This window comes from Gambusia affinis, linkage group LG23 (genome assembly GCF_019740435.1).
Source record: "Gambusia affinis linkage group LG23, SWU_Gaff_1.0, whole genome shotgun sequence".
Taxonomy (NCBI): domain Eukaryota; kingdom Metazoa; phylum Chordata; class Actinopteri; order Cyprinodontiformes; family Poeciliidae; genus Gambusia; species Gambusia affinis.
The window spans coordinates 9,761,121-9,771,915 of NC_057890.1; positions in this window are offsets into that span (position 1 = coordinate 9,761,121).

Below are 10,795 nucleotides of genomic sequence, written 5' to 3' on the forward strand. Positions count from 1 at the left end.
TGGAATCATAATGATTGTCTCCCAACTTCTGAGGGCTTCGTCCCTCTTTGTTCTAGGAGTGACCCTTCTCCTTTGACTGACTCCTTCTCATTATCTATCCTTCTTTGTATATTTGATATGATTTAACTACGGTACATGTTTTATGCACCTTTCCCGTCCTTCTTATCCTCCACCAGAGATTTCTCCGTCACAGCAGCCCTAACCAAACACCAAAAGAAAACACCAATTTCCTGTCAACAAACTGAAATCTAGAGAGCATCCTTTCCCACTAATGGCTTGCAAGAATTGACTCTGTGCCAGATCCTTCGTTATCTTTTGGATTCTTGTAGGCACACTTCAGAAGCTGTCTCATTTTAAGGCTTTGAAAAGGGGGCCAACACATGCTGCAAATCCTCTCTTAGCTAGTCACATATTTTAGTCATTCTCATTTATATTTTAGACCATTTCTTTCTCTCCCTAAACCATTGTGATTTACAGATTGAGCAACAATACTCAGTTCTCACAAAATGGAGTGTCTTTCAATTTCATAAGAGATCAATGCGTTAACATGGCTTCTAGAAAGAACGATTTCTTACTGGGACAAGAACGGATGTGATGGCCTTGCAAAACTGGCTGCTAATTCCCAGATTAACATAAAACAATTTAATAGGTCACTCACTTTCTTATTATTTCATAGATGAACAGCTTTCAGTCACTGGAAACATCACGCGGAGTGCATACATTATAGCAAAAAGTAGATTGCGGACTGTTATTATCCCGCTCTTTGTACAATCTAGACAGATAATTGATGTAAAACACAATTATCATCAATGCGAAGCGGTCATCCGGCTTTGCTGTGAACTAATCCAAACTGGTGGGTTTGTCTCATCTGCAGAGGAGAGCAGATATGCTGGAGAGCAGAGGAAAAACAGCAAATATCATCAGTGACAAAGGAGAGGAAGAGTAAAGGGGATTCATCAAAGCGATAATGAAGATCAAACGCGCAGCCTTGGTGATTGTTGTTCCAGTTTCCAGGGAAGCGTGTAATGAACTGAAGGAATATGGTTGTTTTTGTATAACATTACAGTGGGGCCCCATGCACCGCTCCGCAGTGTATGGAATCACACAGAGCTGCCATCCACCACGTACCAGGGGGTTGGTGAGGATGATTGATGGTAGACGGCAGCAGTTTGCGTATTCATTTTGGGAGCAAGTTAAGAAACCGCTGGTGTAAACAACCCTGGCAGGCAGGAGGCAGTTGTGCTGTCTTTTCCTTCCTCTTGCTTCATCAGCATTAAGACTCGAACGCAGGACTAAACTGATGAGTATCGGTCATAAATCTGCTTGCTATGCTCTCGCGTTGTACAAGAATAAAGAGTAATTTGAAACATGCATGGCTGGCTGCTGGCAGAGACACTAAAGGTGTTCCACAGCTCAGTGGTTGCTACGAAGCTTAGACTTCAAGTTCAAGTAGTATAGCATAATTTCACCTTTTCTTTTCTTTTTTTATTCAATCAAGTTACAACTACAAACCTTGATTGGTTTGGAGGTAGTATAAGTGACAGACATCCACAAGGTTGTGCGTAACATCATAAAAAGTTTTTTTTCTTGTTCATGAAACCTTGAGAAATGTCGAGTTTGGACATTTCATGGACTTGAGATGTGGATGATTTTAAAGTCTCTTTAAAGTAATTGATGCGTCAAATGTGTGGAGGAAGCTTTGGCCAGAGAATACCAAATAGATTTTTTTAATCTACATGCAAAAATACTTTGAACACATTTTCCTCTTTGTGAAATATAGCAGTATGTTGTAGGGAGGCTGTAAAGATGCTGCATATGGGGTAATCCCAGGAAAAAATCCTGATAATGATTCATGTTTCTTCAGCACAATCCTGAAGAATACAGGCATAGTTACCAGGGATTGGTTTTTACAGAAGGAGTTCTAAGGGTGTGAATACTTTTGTGGGGCATAAATCTACATACATCACCAAACGTCATCACTGCTACATACTGTATTTGTCCACAAAGATCTCAAGTTGCTATAGTTAAATTTCTCATTTTTGTTCATACAAACATTTAAGGCTTAGATTTTTTTTTTTCTTGTCATTATTATTATTGCTAATAAACAATTTGTACGATTAAGTTTGCCAATTTGCATATTTCTCTGGGATACGAATAAAAGATAAGAAATACTAAAACCAAGTCAATATTTTTGATTAAATCACTTAAAAGTACTAATAATTCACCTTTGCTTTTCCTTTCATTTACATTTACCTTTGTGAAAACAAAACCACGGCTTATTTTCCTGAGAGACGCTGTCTGAGATAATCAAGAAATGCAATTATCCATGGCAAGAATTTTAACATCCATAAGAACAAAACTGAAAAAGTAAAAAAAAAAATAGAATGTGGGGGGAAAGATGTTAATTAAAGAGCTTTCACTGACTTAGTGAAACCTACAGGGGTGGGTTTAGCTTTCTACCACACACTTTTCATTAAATCACAATAAAGCCCAAAGGGGACGTCAGCACTGATAGCAAATTACAGAATAGTTCGACTGCCTCAAAAAGGTTTCATTCCATAGACTATAGCAGTTCTGCAACAGGGACTTTTGCATGAAGAAATCAGTCGTAGAGAATACAGATGGCTGGTCCAAGTTTGGTGTTGATCATTTAAACCTCTGTCATGTATGAAGAGACACAACTGTAAGAAAATAGCATTACAGAAAATATGGGCTACGATCTTGGATCGGCAAATAAATTGGAAGTCAAACATGCACCACGTGTTGATCCCTGGCTTGGAAAAACAAACCTAAAAAAATTTTGGTTCATGTTTAAAAAAAATACAGATTATAGAGAATTTAAACATATGAAACATTTAACAGATATATTTGCTTAAAAAAATTGAAGTAGTTTTAAATAAATCCTGTCCTTGGCACTTGCTTTGGTAAATCATATTTGGAGGTTTTGTTTCATTTTTTGTCATGTTAGTATATTAAAAAAAAAAAAAAGCATGTTATTGTAATGTTTAATTTTTAATTTTTTTTATTTTTCCCCACCAGGGGGTACTTTTTGTGGGCTCTAGTGTCCCTTATACCACAGTAGGCTGACGGGAAAAGGGGAAGGAGAGGGGGGAAGACATGCGGCAAATGTCATCGGGTCCGGAAATCGAACCTGCGACAGCCGCGTCGAGTACTGAAGGCCTCCAAACGTGGGGCGCGCTACCCTCTACGCCACCGGAGCACGCCCCAATTCTGGGTTTAATTTTTTATTTGCTTTTTAAACTAAATTATGACTAGCTAATTGTTTTTCTGACTTGAATGTGAAACTATTGCAAAGTACTTCTGGAAAAAAATGTGGTTGTGAAAAAGTAAAAAAAAAAAAAATTGTCACTCATTTCAACAAATTAACCTTGCATATAGGTTCATTACTTATAGTGAATCAACCTTCAAAAAAGTATAAGAAAGATTTTGGTAAAAACAACAATTGCTTTGCAGATTACTCGTTCTTTGTTCTCTTTAACTGAATTCTGAATTTCTCTCATTTTATTCTTTTTTCTTTGTTGTTGCCACCAGGAATTGACACGTCTCTTACTAATCAACAGAAGCCCAAAATCAGAAAGTCGGCCATTTAGAAACAAAGCTGTTCTGTTGTTCTTTTCTCTTTTTTTCCCAAAACCACCTCTCAGTATAATCAAAGTTTTATTTTTCTGTCATGTCTTTCCTTTGGTCTTTTGTTTTTGTGATAAAAATTTTAATTGAAGTTTTTTTTTTTTGTTTGTTTGGGGGGTTTTTTCTGTTTGAAAATCTACCATTTGAGACTTTGTAACTGCTGAGAAGAGGGATGTTGTAATAAAGGCGTTGAATTAGGATGTCTATTAGAAACTGAATTGTAGGTGGGAAAAATTGTAGTTTTAATGTACGTTAGAATGTTAAACTTTGGTATCATCAGTTTGATATATCTACTTCATCTTCTTCATATTTTCTCATCGTTTGATATGACTTTCGTTCAACATTTGCTTTCTTCTTGCCACTCGCCCCAAAATGCCAGATCTCTCTCTATCACACACACACACACAAACAAGGTTAAAGCGTCACAAGCCCCCATCATTTTCATTTCCCACCTTCAAACGCTACCCTGGTTAGATGATAAATTGTGACATTTGCTGTGATTGCTCCATCTATTTGGCCAGTCCATAATTACCAGAGAGTTAATTGGCTTTTATACATGCTTTTGCAAATAGCAGTTCAGAAGGTATTCATTACCCAAATTACAAATTCATAGAAACCGACTCGCTTTACTTCAAAAGATGCACCATAACCAGTATGAAAAACTATTAAGCTACTCCTCTTCAGACTTTCTATCTGCCTAATGGAGAGCAACATCTCCAGGAGGTCTTTTTTTTTTCTTTTTTTTTTTTTTTTCTTGCAGGTAGATCGGAGTGAAATATTATGAAAACATGCCTGCGGTGAAAAAAAGCTGCTCTTACACCGGGGCCATCACTGTAGGTGGCTCTTCCACCATTTAGCAACAGGACTTTAATGTTTGCTAGTGATTAACGAGGGCTACCGTGAATATTAATGGCTAATGAATCTAATAGGAGTGACGGCACATCTGCACCACGAGGCATCAAATATAATAATTTTTAATGTTCTTTTTGCAAAGCTCACCTCAAATAAATAAAAGGACGCTCCTTCTCGCCTTTTTCGATAAACTTCGTCTGCTCTCCTCCCACATCGGCTCTCGATCCATCACTAAGATGACCACATGCATGTGAATACCTCATTAGCTCCCGCATCGACCCGACCCAGTCGCAAACGGCGCGTCTGCTGCTTCATGGAGGAAACTGTAGTGAGACAAAAGGGGAGCGGTGATCAATCAGCAACCCAGGAAACCAATCATCTGTTTGGGGCGAAAAGGCTCTTCCAATTAGTGGGAAAGCTCTCTGTGGACGCGCAAGATTACAGTTCAGACTGGGTCGGGGTTTGTTTTTTGTTTTTTTGTTTTTTTCTCAGCCATACCTACTATTACATATAAGGGAAAGTTAATCTGGGAAAATAAAATGAACAAACCTCACATTATGAAAGCATTTCTATGGTGGCAAATTTAAACCAATCTAAAGTTGGTTTATCGCCACCTGATAATGCCATACTAGCTGTTCAGCAGGACTCAGAAGAAAGAGAGCTGTAACCAGAAATTGGAATTCAGTAAGTTTTCACATTTCTATATTTCTTTTGGGTTATTTTTTTTTTTTTTTGTGGCACATAAGCATAGATGTAGATGACTAGAGACGGAGTAGACATAGACGAAGGTGTTTTCACCTACGATACGTAGAGTAAGTTTTCAAGATCTTGTTTTGAAGAATATTTGACCTATTCTGCTTCATCTGGTCGCTTAAAATGTTTTTGGCAGCTTAAACAATAATTTGACTTTGAATTAGTTCCAGCCCTTTTCCCCTTAACCGCACTTGATTTTAAAGGGAATAGAAAACCCTATATGAAAATATATTGTCTTTTTTTTTTTTGGAATACAGAACATGGTTCATCTTCACCACCTGGATAGATTCAGGTAGATTTTAAGTTTCTGTCATTTTCCACTGTTTCGTCTGACGGCCTGATATCTGCATATTTTGCATTCCCTCAGACTATGGTGTGTGTGTGCTATTATGATCTTTCTTGCGTTCAGAATCAGATTTGCTATGTGTCCAAAGAGAAACACGTCGGGTTGACTTGAGATTCCAAACTGTGATTTGAACCGATTGTTGTTTAGATCCTCCAATGGACTGAGAACATGTCCAGGATGTTCGGTGCCTCCTTTCCGTTGACCTCTGGACAGACTTCTCCTCGACCTTTTGAATTGGCAAGCAGGTACAAGCAATTGTTATTTGTAAACTATGATAAACACCGACAATAAGGCAATTTTAATGAAAAAAATATATATATTTAGCTAAGTGAAAACTTGGAATGAATTATTTCTTCTTTCATTTTTCTCTGAAATGGAATCATCTGGATTTCCAAAGTGAAATAATGTTCAAATGTACTGAGCAGTTAAATCTTACCAGCAGCAGAGAACTCTCTTGGTATCTTCTGTTAGTGGAGAGCCAGGTTTGTTGTTTTGAGACGCCAAAATGGATGGTTTCAAAGTGCATTCTATTTGTTAATATAACCACAATTTTGCAATTGTTTAAAGAAAAGATTATTATTCCTGCCCAAAATAAAAGTAGGCTGTCAGTCACCAATAATCTTCCAATGTGAAAAACTCTGAGTGCACCATTTTATGTATGATGCGAGTATAAAATTCTAATTCAACAATAATTAGATATTTAGGCTTTTACTTTTACTTTTTACTATGTTTATTCACTTGATTAAAAGTCCTATAAGAAACTTTTCTTTCAAAAAATCTGCAAGTTATGGCTTAATTTATTCTTAAATTGGAGAGTATTGATCTGTTTTGGAGCAAGGGATTTTTTTCCTCTCTCCTTCCTTTCCCCCACCCCCAAAAAAAAACCAACATTTTTTTTTACATTTTTCAAACATCCCAGATATAAACCTGACAGATTCAGTTTGCACGTTCTGGCGTTTCGGTTTAGCAGTAATTGCGATGCAGAAACAGGAAATAAAAGCACATCAATTTCAGCAGGCACATGCTGGGAGTGATGGTTGTAGGAAAAGGCAGACAGGAAAAGGTCTGACAGAATATGTGAGCGCAAGGAAACAGACAAATTGCTTTTGACTGCTCGCTCTTTGACGAGTCGAACTAAATCTGCCACAACATTTCGACTCTTACTTTCCCCGGAAACCCACGGGAAAGGGCATGTTTGGAATTACAATATTCTTCCTCAAAATGCAGGCATGCGGGTGTGCAAATTCTCATCAACGTCCCTGTAAACACTTAGCAAATGCTCATCCTCTAAACATTTTTTTATCACCAATATGACACCAAGGTCAATTTCTTTTTATTCCATTAGGAAAAGCACTGCCTATGTTGCCCAGGTTGTCTAAATCATCAAGTTGTTTTTTGTAAATTTTTTTCCTCAATACCTGTTTATTTAAAGGTTTCTTAGAAGCAAATCTTGGCGTTGTGTACAGGGTTAGCAGCAGAGATTGTAAATGCATGTTGACATTTTCACTTTTCAGGGGAACGCAGCTGCCTGTAGGTATACTGGCTGGCCTACGTGCAAGTTTGTAACTGTAATAGGCTGATAATTCAAACATATAAAAGTGCCAGCAGCAAATAGAACATTTCTGCTGCCAACACGGAGCCATAAGTCTTATTATGTCTTAACGTAGATAGAAGGCAAAGTGGGTATTTCTTTGCAGGAAAGAAAGAAAAAAAGAGAGAGAGACAACAGAAATAACTATTTAACTGTTGTCGATATAAATCTAGAACAAACCAGAGCCGCTGGAGAGCCATTGAAATTCATTATTTAAGCAGTGCCATCCCACAGTGCATACCTTTTACAAGAAATTAGTCATCGTAGTAAACTATATTGATGCTGAGAATCACAAAAGTGTAAACAGTTTCACATTTTGCCCCAGTATCATGTTGCTGTTCGTTCACAAGTGTTCTTCCCCTTAATACTTTTGGCTTTTTTTACCCAGTCACACAGAACAGATAGAATTCAACCTTTACCTCTAGTATAAGTGATTTGAAAATAATAATACTTTCTCAAATTTGCTACATTTCAATAAAATTTTAAATCTACTTTACTAAAACATGAAATAATTTTGGTTCTCTGACATGTCCTCCAATACTAAAAGGAAGCGCAAAACATGACAATTAGTTGATAATGAAAGTTAAAAAAAAGAAAAGAAAAAGGGAGGAAACAGTTTCTTTACGTCAGAATGGATTCTAATAAGGTGACATCTAAATCATTTGCTCAATTATCATGGCTAAGATAACCAAGAAGCTATGAATATCGGCAAATATGACATTAATTTTAGCGCTGTTGCTAAGCTAGCTAAACTGGATAGAGATGTTTACAAACTGAAATTCTTGCTCTAGCAAATGCCTTTAACCACAAATCTTATGACATTTTATAGCCAAGATGTAACAATATCTTAAAGAACACATCAACATTTTCTCTTACAAAGCACTCATGTTTTTACATGAGCTCGTCTGGTGACGTAGTATGAAGGTAGCATTATGAAAAAGTGAGTTTTTGAGCATGTGTTGTGTCTTTATATGAGACTCAGCCAGACTTGAAGGACGAGAGGAAGTAGGTTTTGAGTTGTGCCCCGTTGTGTGAAGGAATTGGCTAATGATGATCTCATAAGGCTAACGGTGAGAATCATTACATTTAAATCATTTTACTGTCAGCATTTTGGATACTGAGTAGAAAAAATATCATTACAGAGGAACCGATATCAACAAAGGCCTCTGCTTCTGAGCTTAGTAGCAAAAAACCCAACATTTTGAACATCTTCACTACATGTGGAGTGACAGTAAACAACAACAAAGTGCTATGACCATAGCAAATCATGTGATAAACTCCTTACGTCACTAAAGTAAGTAATTGCTTCTTAATTTTGTATTTCTTTTAAACCCAACATTTGGAAGAGCTAATTTAGTTTGATCAAGCCTAAACTAAATAATTCTACATGAACAGTTTCTTAGTTAGTCTGTTTCTATTATGTTTAATCAAAAATCTTTAGTTTCAATTGGTTATCATAGTAAAATAGTAAACTTTCTCAAGATTTACCCAATTTGGAACATTACATTAATGACTAATACACTTGATTAAATTTAAATAACTTAATAAATATTTACTTGCTTCTTGAACTAATTAGTAGCGTGAATAATAAAGGCAGATGTTTACTTTTGATCATGTAAAACATGGCAGTGGTATGTTTTTCCAGGGCAAAAGCAGAGGTAAAAATTAGATGAAGTCATGAAATGAATAAAGTGAAAAATGCAAGAAGATAGAATTGAATTGAATGTATATGGTGGTCATTGAACTTTAACATAAATGAATCTACCTTAAACCTGCACCTCCTTTTTCTGTGAACTTTACCATGAAATCTCAGTCTGCCTCGCAACGATCCCTGCAAAATTAAAATTAATTCACAATCAGGAGAAGATTCGTCTCTAAAGCCTCAGAGTGAGCTCCTATATCTGCCTCTGAGCAGATGACTTCTTTTAAACAGAATCAGGTGGGTTAAATATTTGAAGATTCAGTGAGAAACATAATTTTTCCTTCCTTGGAGCGGATTAAATCATAACAGTTCCGCAGTCCTTTTCAGGCAGGGATTTAACTTTAATCCCCAAAGGTATTTTTTTCTTCTTCTTCTTCTTCTTCTTCTAATACAAGATGGTGTGAATGCAAGAATTCAAACAAAAGAAGCCAACCTATCTGTCAAAGTAAAATGGCTGTCAGTGGAGGAGTATAAACAGCTGCAGGCGGCAGTGAGAGAAAACAAAGAGATCACGGAAATATGTGCGAATGGGACAGACAGCGAGGGAGATGAGAAACGAGATGACACTCAGCTTATTCAGTCATGTATGTAATCAAATCACCAGTTGTGAAGAAAATAATAATAATAAAGGGAAAAATATGGCATGTGTGCACGAGCTCCTTTAATCACAACAAACATGTGGGCTGATGAAGTCATTTCGTGGCCTTGCTGGCTGTCATGTTGTGTTCCTCTGAGCGTGCAGTGAGAGGCTCTGAAGCTGCAACTCTTCTGTAGTTTTAGTTGTTGAGGCGATTTAATGTAGTTTTTTTTTTTTCTTCTCTTGAGTTTCTGCGACACAAAAATGAGCAATTTTGAATGTTCCCCAAGAGCCTATTTGTACCCGTCTGCCGTTCATCACATTTGTCACATAATAACGGCAAAATTCAAAGTATTTGTCATACATCAAGGAGTGAATCGTTGCATAAGGTGAAAGGGAAATACATGGGTTTTAACATTTTTTGCAAATACAGAACATGTGCCAATGATTTACATGCAGCCCAACTGAATCAATACTTATCTCACTTGCTGACATATTGTTTCAGCATTTTCCCTGTCCCTGCATAACAAAACCACTCCAACAACTTGATTTTACCACCTCCACTTGTTACTTTCAAAACAATCTTGGTGTTCTCCAATTCTTTCCTCTAAAGCTTGATTTTGGTCTCATGTCACCATTGTACGTTTTTGCTGGCTGAATCCACATGGCTTGTTTTAAGCTTGAAATTAGACAACTCTTAAATTTCTTTCAATACTTTTTGCCATTTTTTCCAAAACGTTCAGTTTCTGGAGTGAGCGGTGGTTCTCTGCAGCTCCTCTAGAGTTACCAACGTTCTTCTCTTAACTGTTTCTCTAATAAATGCTCTGCCTTGGTTTAGATGAATGGCCATGTCTTGGTAAGTTAATAATTGTGGGCTATGTACTGATCACATGATTTTGGAAGCATTTGAAGACCCTCATGTTCAATTAACTAGAATGTGCTCCAATGAGGACTGCTTGGTAGATTAAAATACCTTTGAGAATAAAAATTGTTTAAGCAGACATGCTTTTCATTAATATCACCACTTTTCTGAATTTAAATGTTTACTTAATTGACAGAGAATGTGAAATATTTTCATTGGCTTTAAGTGGAAAATCATCATAATTAACAGACATAAAGGCTTAAAATTATCAGTCTTTGTGATATATTTGTGGATAATGTGTTTCACTTAGTGACTTGAGTCAATGAAATACATTAACTTTCAATAATCCATTTGACTGGGTGTGTGTTATTTCTCTTTGACTTCATTCACTTTTTCATTACTTTGTTTTTGCTCCATGAAAACTTGATCATATTCATGGAAGTGTTTGGTAGTTTCAGCCTTAT